The 9,878-nt window shown below is 54.8% G+C and overlaps 1 protein-coding gene across 1 annotated transcript in view; it reads right to left on the bottom strand.

Annotated features, from left to right (window-relative positions):
• ZBED4 (zinc finger BED-type containing 4) overlaps positions 1-9,872 on the bottom strand; it is a 30,342-nt gene extending 20,470 nt beyond the window's left edge. Inside the window, exon 1 of the mRNA XM_049626550.1 lies at positions 9,767-9,872. The gene's annotated coding sequence lies outside the window, so the exon portion shown is untranslated. The remainder of the gene's footprint in view (positions 1-9,766) is intronic.
• Positions 9,873-9,878: the final 6 nt, after the last annotated feature.

Here is a 9,878-nt window from a genome sequence, read left to right as displayed (position 1 = left end):
GGGGGGGGAGGGGCAGAGAGAGAGGGAGACACAGAATCCGAAGCAGGCTCCAGGCTCCGAGCTGTCAGCACAGAGCCCAACGTGGGGCTCAAACTCATGAACCGTGAGATCATGACCTGAGCCGAAGTCAGACGCTCAACCGACTGAGCCACCCAGGTGCCCCAGTCAAACTGACTTTCAATTGCAAAGGACACGTAAAAACTGTTATTGGGGCACCTGGGTTCAAGCCCCATGTTGGGTGTAGAGATTACTTAAAAATAAAATCTTTATTTTTATTTATTTATTTATTTATTTATTTTTAACGTTTATTTATTTTTAAGACAGAGAGAGACAGCATGAACGGGGGAGGGGCAGAGAGAGAGGGAGACACAGAATCGGAAGGAGGCTCCAGGCTCTGAGCCATCAGCCCGGAGCCTGACGCGGGGCTCGAACTCACAGACCGCGAGATCGTGACCTGGCTGAAGTCGGACGCTTAACCGACTGCGCCACCCAGGCGCCCCAAAAATAAAATCTTTAAAACGCATTTAATATGCTTAAATTTAATATTATGCTTAAAATTAATATTAAATTTAATATGGGACGCCTGGGTGGCTCAGTCAGTTAAGCATCTGACTTCAGCTCAGGTCATGATCTCATGGTTTATGAGTTCAAGCCCCACATCGGGCTCTGTAATGACAGCACAGAGCCTGCTTGGGATTCTCTCTCTCTCTCTCTCTCTCTCTCTCTCTACCTACCCAATTTGCATGCTCTGTCTGTCTCTCTCTCTCTCAAAAATAAAAAATAAATACGTCAACGATAAAATCTTCAACTGGTCACCTTTGGAGGAAGATAGAAGATGGATTATTTTGAAACGTGGCAGAGAGAAGAGCCAAGCATTTATCTCGGGTGTCCTATGTGAACCCGAGCCCTAGATAACCAAACGACGATGACAGGGTTCTCTTACTGGAAGTCCAGCTCATACACGCAGCTGCAGTAACGGCAGGAGCATCACCGTTTTGTCACTTGTCTGGAATTAACGCATGTCGTCCGTGCGTCGTTGGCTGCCAACATCGAAAAAGAAAGACATTGCGCTTTAGGCGTCTCCTGATGGACCACAACACCCCTGTGAAGGAGCCTTGCCGAGTCAAACCCGAATCCGATCAAACCTCTATATCCGACTACCCCTTTCCAGGAAACCAGGGAGAGATGACATTACACGGGAGGACCGCCATCAGCGAAATCCAGACTGTGAGAACCACAAGCCCAACCACAAAAAACTTCCGCGGGAGGTGGGGGGCGAGCTACAGATAATACTGAGATGCCATCTAAGTCAACAGGCAGAACTTAACTAGGACTTGGAGGTACATGATTCGGTCACAAAACTACGAAGAAAAGCAAGGACGGACTTGCCACAAAAGCCAGGCTGGCAGTTACTTCAGTCAGGACGGCGGGGGGCGGTGGGGGAGACACGGATGAGGGGTCTGGGGAGCCAGCAGAAGTCCGTTTCTTGACCCAAGTGATGGTCACAAAAGTGTCCACCTTATAACAACCCATCAAACCACACGCTTACTTCCTGGTTTCTGCGTCTGCGCTATACTTTAAAAAGGTTTAAAAACCCAAACCGTATGAAACCATGTTGACGAGGGTGCTGTGGTGTTGGTTCCAGGGGCCAACAGACTGGCAGAGACTGGAGAGCCCGGGGACAGGCCCACGCACAAGGTCTGCACACGGCAGACTTTTGACGCTGGAGACGCTGGAGAGCAGCGAGCAAGGAGGATCTTTTAAATACATGGGGCCACGACAATTAGATCTCCGTGTGGAAAAAATGACACCTGACCCTAGTTCACGCCATCCCCCAAATCGACGGTCACGCTAAAGGCAAAACGATAAAGAACGGAAGATGGAAAAACATTCTTACGACCTTGACTTAGAGCAAAACAGAACTACCAAGGGAAGATGGACAAACCAGGCCACATTAAAATTAAGAAACTTAAAAATCAAGGAAATACAAATGAAATCCAGAACACCATACACCCTGTAAAGCGGCCACACACACACACACACACACACACACACACTGAGCCGACAGCGCCAGGGGCCGGACTAGGACACGCAAGCCCAGCCACCCTGGAACACACTGCAGCCCCCCACGCTATCGTGTGACCAGTCACAGGGTCACGCCCACAAGATGCCTGGAGACCTGCAACAAAGGACAAATCCAAAAACGTTTGTGGCAGTAATCACAGAGGTGTGAGTGGCTCCCGACCGCAGATAACATGTTGCGATAGATCCGTGCGTGGGATAGCCCACAGCCACGACAACGAAGAAACTGTCATAACATCCAGCAACCACGACAGTGAGCAGAACACGCACTGCATGACCCCCGTTTATGAACAACAGTGGCACAGGCCCGGAAAACAAGGGACTTTGGGACTGGGGAGCACGGGGGTGGCGTCCATCTCTCGAGCTGGTGACGATTCACAGAGATGAGCACTTGTCCGCGTGTCTTATGCTTCACGACACAAGACTTACACTCTGGAAATCACCCACACAGCCCCGGCAGCTGCCCCCCAGTGCCCACCACGGCTGCCTTCCTGGCGCACGGGAGGTCGGCCAGGACCGTGCCCGGTGCAGGTGGCCGCCCACACAGACACACGTCTACAAGGGGATGCGCAACTTAACTGCAGTCATCGTGAAAGGCTTTCACTTTCTATTTTATACAGTCCTGTTGCTTGACTAATTTTGTGCATATTATTTCATAATCATAAGTAGCAATGATATTGCTAATTTAAGAAAACCACTGTCATCTGATCTAGCAGCTTACTACTAAAGAAAATCAGCTTTTCCTACTATTTTGGTACAAATTAAAGGCGAAAAAAAGAAGCGTGTTATCTTTGGTTTTCAAACCACAAAAGGATTATGCTACTGTGGCAGTTTTGATCAGTCTGCATAGATAAAAAGGACCAGTAGGTTTTTGCCACCTACCCCTGGAGAGGATTTCTCTGGATGGTTCTGACCCTACTCTCCAGCAAACAGAAACAGGGTGACCAATGACAACGTGTCAAACCCAGAATCCTTCTAGAACAAACTTCATCACCCTGTCCACGGCTGGCTGCCGCTGCTTGCAGCCCAGGGCCCCTGGGCCCCCGAGATAGGAGGCCGTCCCAGGTCTCTGCAGCCCCTGGGGCTCCCTGATGCTGAGTGAACATTGAGCGATTAAGGAAGCAATGGCCCCCTCGGAAGGTGCGACAGCAATCTCAACTTCCAGAGCAATGGAAGGGCGGGGGGAGACAGAAAGAAGGCACCCCAAAACCAAAGTTCCTTCAACTTACGGTACGTTTCTTAGCTTCAAAGACAAAAATACCAAAAAGTAAACGGTAGCTTCAGAGGTTCCTTTCCATAGGCTAGACAAAGTAAGACGTATGGACGTGCTCGGACTCAGAGAAGTTGCTGTTCTTTTACCAACGGGACGAAAGAAACCACCTACCAACTCCACGGCGCTGAAGTCCAGAGCAGAGTCAGCGTCCGGGGGGCAGAGCTGCCCGGCTGTCACCCCGGGCCGCTTGCTAACACAGCCATCTGTTTACTGATCTCAGACACTCTGGGCGCCAAACAGCCATTTTAGTATTTTTCATTTCTCACAGCCACATCGAAACATATTAAACGAACACCACTCCGAGATACCAGGTCTCACTGGGTCGGGCCGGCAAAGACTGGGTGCCGGACACACCCTCCGTCTGCGAGGCTGTGACAAGCCTTTAGGGGACCACACGCTTGGAGGGGAATCTGGGAACCCCTGCTACAGTGACATCCTTGGACGCAGCAATCCCACCGCGAGGACCAGACCCCAAAGACAGCCCTCATGCAATATAAAATAACACCTGCCAAGGCTGGTGACTGCAGCGTCCTACCGAGGCCGGACCACCACTCCAACACCCGTCGGGAAGGACGGACACATTCATAGCTGCCGAAGAGAACAGCGAGGCACACACGCAGTGTAAGAGTACCTGCTACCTTTTATGAAAGACCAGCCGGGAGCTACACACAGACGTGTAAATACTTGGCTTTGCGGGACAAAGCAGACACAAAGATGACCGCCTGTAAACAGTAGAGGAAACAGGGACGGGGTGGAATTTCTGACGTCTTCCATAGGATTTTGACTTTTGAGCCGGGTAATTATTTTGAACGTAAAAATAAAATCTAAAACTTCCTCATCTGAAACAAACAAACCGAATTTTTTGTATCAAACGAGCAACATAATGACAGACAAAAGAATATCCATCAAGAGGCTTGTTTTAAAACGCACTGTTTTATTACTAATACGTACTAAGAACAAAAGGAAAACCCTCAAAAACAAAAGCACCTTATGGGGGCCTGGCTGGCTCAGCTGGAAGAACACGGGACTCTTGATCTCAGGGTTGTGAGTTCGAGCCCCACATTGGGTATAGAGATTACTTAAAAATAAAATCTTAAAAACAAACAAACGCGAAAGCACCTTAAACTCGGCTAAGTAGTGTCATTAGTAGTAATCCAGTATTGTAACATCACACCCTATTTTATGTATACTTGTCCATAAAACAAGTAATTATGCCAATGATATTAAGAATCAAGATTTTTGGGGCGCCTGGGTAGCTCAGTCGGTTGAGTGTCCAACTCTTAATTTCGCCTCAGGTCATGATCCCAGGTTGTGGGACTGAGCCTCGCACTGGGCCCCAGGCTGCGCATGGAGTCTGCTTGGGATTCTCATTCTCTCTCTCTCTCTCTCTCTCTCCATCTGCCCCTCCCCACCCCACAAGCCTGTGCACGCACGCTCTAATTTAAAAAATGTATGTATATAAATCAAAGAAATTAAGTAAAACTTTAAAATAATTTCAAATCTGTACTGAAAAACTCAGGATGATCTTACAATGTTTTAAAAATATGTTTCATAGTTCTGTCCACGAGACAGGTGCTTAGAGCAGCAATCATGCGCAAACACAGTGAACACATCCAACACCCAGGTCTCGGCTTCTCAACACTTTTCTGCACTAACAGGGAGCAAAGCACTTTGGAGCAGTGGCTGATGGCAGGTCGGGAGAGGGAAGGAAAGGGCCAGAGAGGTGCTCTCACAAAGATGCCGAGTGAGGGGCAGGGGCCACATCGCGGGGGCTCACAGCTGCTCAGCTATCACCGCGTGAACGCCGAAACACAGAAGACATTAATAGACTCTAATGCAATGAGTAAATAAAAATCCATCAGTCTGCACTGATACTCAAAACAGAAAAAGGAAAAACAAAAGTGTTTGCCACGGTGAAGGTATGACCGTCTGCCCCCCTGACGAGCGGTGATAAAGGGAGAGGGCCCGGCGTCTGTCCCCTCTTCCCAGGATGCCCGGGTGAGAGGGACACGGATAAAATACACAACATAAGGAAGCCGGCCTCGGTGGCAGGACGGCCTCCGAGAACGGCGCGGCAGGCGGCATCCCCCTTGGGAGAACGTGCCGCCCGACTCCCACCCTCTTCCCGCCAGATCACAGCACACGGGGAGCCAAGTTAAATGACACAGTGCAAAACAGATCCCAAACACGAGGCACTCACAAGACGAGCGTCCTAGCCTCTTCAAAGAGTCAATGTCGCGGAAAACAACTGGGGTGTGGGGGGGTATTATTCCAGAAGAACAGACACTAAAGAGATATGACAGCCAATGCAATGACACACAGTAGGCTCTGGTTTGGAGAAATCAGCTACTGGTTTCAGAGCGGCCGGCCCACGGGTGCGAAGAGACCACTGTTCCGCGTTCTAGACGTGATCAGCGATGGTGCTGCTGGTCACACAGAAGAGTCTCCTTTTGCCTCTTCTTGGGAGAAAAGGGCATTTAGGGGTGAAGCGCTGGAAAACACGCAATTGCCTTTGCAGAAGTGCGGCCAGCGCCAGACGGGCCGAAGGTGGCGGTGATGGCGACACGCCGCCAAGCGCTGTCAGAAACTCCACACGTAACCTTGAAAACACTGAAGCGTATTTGCATCCAGCCCTCCGTGAGCCGTCCAGCGCCCAGGGAATCAATGAGCCACAGCGACAGCCCGCCCGGTTCACACCTGGACACGACCGTCTTCCCACAAGGTCATAAACCGGGACCAGGTGCACGTGGGCGAGTCACTTTACACACCCCGAGCGGGAGTAACCGTAACCCACACGTTCTAGGGCTGGACACAGCACCACGCGCCTCAAAGCCGGAAGTTCCACCAGGGCCGCTGCGCTCACACAAAGGAAAAGGATCATCCAGTACCAGCTCCACGGATGTGGGGGACAGATCCGAGAGCACAGACAGCTGCTAAGGGTTAACCTCAGAAACCCAGAACCAGAGCCCTTCCCGTGAGACGCGGTCAGACACGGCGATAAGGCTACCTTGGAAACAAAGCACATTCCAAAGCAAGCAAACAGACTGTGCTAAGGTCAGCCGGTCCCCGTGCTGTCCCTGAAACGTTCTGGGTGGCAGACCAGGGCTCCTTGGTCGGTTCCGCTCACTCGTCTCGTGGGTCCCCTTTACCCAACACCAGCACCCTCGCTCGCTGCCTCCCCCTTCCCGTGCGGTCCAGGGCGGTCCCGCGAGGGACAGGCTGAAGCTGCTAAGAGTCCTGAAAGCGTCCTTTTACCTACAGGATGTGGAACACGGCCTCTGTGACAGGGAGACCCGAGGCGTCCGGGAAGAGCTCCCTGCTCCCGACGCCGCTCCCGCGAGTGGAGAGCAAGCGAGCAGACCCCGAGGGGACGGTCAGTTTGCGGCGGCCGTGGGTAAAACGCAGCCCCTCACGCTTCACCTCTGTGGGGGCGCTGAAGCAGGACAGAGCACGTGCGGGGCCACCCAGACGGAAGAGCCATCGCACGGAGGGCACTCGGACCGCTGGGGAAGGGCCGGGTGCGGCCGCGGACAGGCCTTCACGCGGCAGGTGCCCACGAGGGGCGCAGCCTGCCGCACACCGGGCGGGACCCGCGGGACTTGGGCTCAAGCAGACGGGTCAGCCTCTCCGCCACACTGCCCCTTCTTCCTCGGGGTCTCCGTCTGTAGCCCCCAGACCCCTGGGCTCGGACTCCGTCCAAGAAGGGGTCTTCCCGGAACGTACTTCTCAAGCAGAAACTGCCCTCACCTCTGCCTGCACCTGCCTGTATTTTCTTGGCCGGGCCTTCTTCTCTGGTGTAAGTCTATGCCCAGCGTCACCGCTCAGGTCTCCTTTTCAAAACCACTACTGCCCCCCGCAGGTAGAACCCTGCTAGGTACCGCGTGAGAGGCTGGCATACCTCACAGTCAAGCACCTGTCCCTCTCAGGAACCCCTGCCTCAGAAACACGGAGCACGAGAAGGAAAGGCTTTATTTTTCTCCCAGCAACGCTTCCAGAATTTGAACTACCCACAGCTCGTTGTCAAATAACCGGCAAGGAAGTGATGTGAGCTATTTCAGAATGAAGAAAAATCCGGGCGATGGAAAGCGGGGCGAGGGAGAAGGGCAGGAAAGACAGGGCTGTACCAAGGGTGAGCCCCTGGAAGGGGAGAGGACCGGAACCCTGTGGAGTCCAGACCCCGAGGCCGCAGGACGGTCGGGGCCGGCGGCGCACTGTGACATTTCCGCGCAGCTAAATTCAGTAAAACGCAGAAGGTAAGTGAGAGCCACGGACTCCGGCTGCTTCTGTTCTCAAGCCCCGAGATTCAAGTAGTGTCTTCAACGCCAAACAGTAATTAGAAGAAAGGCAGTCCGGCCTCGAAACGGTGTGTCGTGTGCAGAGAATGCTGGTGAGGAGGAGTCCAAGGGGCCGCTCGCCACCCGTCCGAGGCCCCCCGCACCAGGTCCGCGCCACGCCCGGCGTCACGCACCTGCTTCCCTCCCCTCACCACGCGATCATCGCCGCGAGGGAGTCAGACCGCAGTCTGGAGACCACAGGAGCTGGCGCCAGGCAAGGAAAACCGCGACACGAGGTGCAGAGAGGCCTCCCCTGCCGCTCAGTCTCCAGACTCTGCGCCGTGGGGACGGGGTCCGGATGGCAGGTCCTCGCGCTGCCTCTGCTCCGTGAACCCTGCGTGCCGCTGCACCGCAGCGGAATGGGATTCAATCAACTGCTCCAATAACTTACTTTAAATCTCCCTCCGAGCTGTTAGGACGTTCTTTCCGCAGCCTGTGTTTTGCGCCAACCTCCTTACTTGCACGCAGGGACATTAGAGAACAGTGTTTTCAAAATACCAGGAATAGCCAGAACGGTATCAGGAAGGGGTAGCTGTCAAGGAGACTACCTGTCAGGTAGACTGAGTCCAAGCTCCCTTCTGACACAGGAGGCTGACCGGGTCCCATGGAACTTCTGAGGACGCCCAGAACTTCTCTTACCCCGTGCTAGGTCTTTCAGCGAGAAAACATTAAGCAGATATGCCCCGAGCAAGGGTCAGGGAGGTGAGCACAGGGACGGGCGCCAACACCCCACAGGAAGCCCTCCAAGGAGATAGAGTTCAGCTCCTGTGAGCACTTACCTCTCAAAAGAAAACTTTGTTGAGTGACCAAAATTAACTCCTAAGTGAAATCTGACTTAGTCAAAGCACTTTTTTAAAAACTCCAACTAACTCCTTCCAAGCCTCCCAATTTTATCACCACAATACAGACAAAACAAACATTAATATTTCTAATAAAAAGTCACCAGGATGCCCTTGCCCTAACGAACTGGCCTCGTTCAAGCCTGAAAAGCATTTTTTTTTTTTTTTAAACCATGCACTCGATTTACTCAGAGTTGACTTCAAAACAAATAACTTCCCTTTTTTACAAAAAGAAGAATGCCAACAGAAGCTGGTCCTGATGCCTGGCGGAGACCTCTTCCAGAGAGGCGCGCGGGGTCCCCGAATGTCACCCCAAACCCGCCACCCGCGGAGGGCGCCGGGGGGGGGGGGGGGGGGTCGCCAGGGCTGGGCTGGGGGAGCCCCCGCGCTGCAGGCGCTGCGGGACAGAGACACAAATGCCCGGGTCCGGGTCCAGACCAACCACCACAATTGAAACCCGTGTGAAATTACGCTTTGCCATTTGATTCCTACCTTACTGATTAAATCTGAACGGCGGTGCCCAGAGACACTACGACCGAGGGCCCCGCAAGCATGTGCCTCCTAAGACACTAGGACGACCGGCCGTCTATTCCTGGAAATACCCCTGAAGACGAGCTACACCGAGAAAAAACCCCAAATGCGATTTGTAGGGCAACTCGCTGTGGTGATGGGGGCCAAGCGCTGGGAGAAGGCGCGCCCAGGACCCCCGGCCCCCGGCCCCCGGCCCCCGGCCCCGCACCTCGGGGCTCCGCACCCCGTCCCGGCCGCACCAACTTTCTACCACTTGAGATGTTTTGTCAACAAAATCCTGCCGTCCGGAAGACGCGTCTCGGGCGCAACCGGCGCGGCCCGCCACACGCCAGCTGTCAGCCGGGGGGCCGGGGGGCGCAGGGCGCGGGCCGGGATCGCGGGGCCGGGGCCGGGGGTCCCGGGGGCGGGGGGCGGGGTCGGCGTCGACCCCAGCCCTCCGGGCACCGCGGCCGAGTCGGGGGCGCGGGCGGGGTCCAGGCCACCGCAGGCCGCGCCCCCAAAGCCGCCCCCGGCCCGGCGCAGACAATGTCGCGGCGCCCCCAGCCCCCCAGCCCCGCAGCCCGACCCCGACCCCACTTCGACCCCCGTCCCCTGCCCCCGTCCCCGTCCCGGACCCCGACCTCCGACGGCGCACCGGGACGGTCGGGCCCGGGGCGCGAGCTCGCGGCCGAGGCACAGCCCGCTTCGGCCGCCCGCCGCGCACTCACCGCGGGCGCTGGGCTCGGGGCGGCGCGGCTCCCGCCCGGCTGCGGACGACGGCCTGCGCGGGCGGACGCTCCCATTCATTAGCCGCGGCTTTGTCTGCCCCCGCCGGCCCCT

Source organism: Panthera uncia, chromosome B4 (genome assembly GCF_023721935.1).
Source record: "Panthera uncia isolate 11264 chromosome B4, Puncia_PCG_1.0, whole genome shotgun sequence".
Taxonomy (NCBI): domain Eukaryota; kingdom Metazoa; phylum Chordata; class Mammalia; order Carnivora; family Felidae; genus Panthera; species Panthera uncia.
The sequence above is the reverse complement of the archived record's forward strand: the minus strand, read 5'-3'. Positions and strand labels throughout refer to the sequence as shown.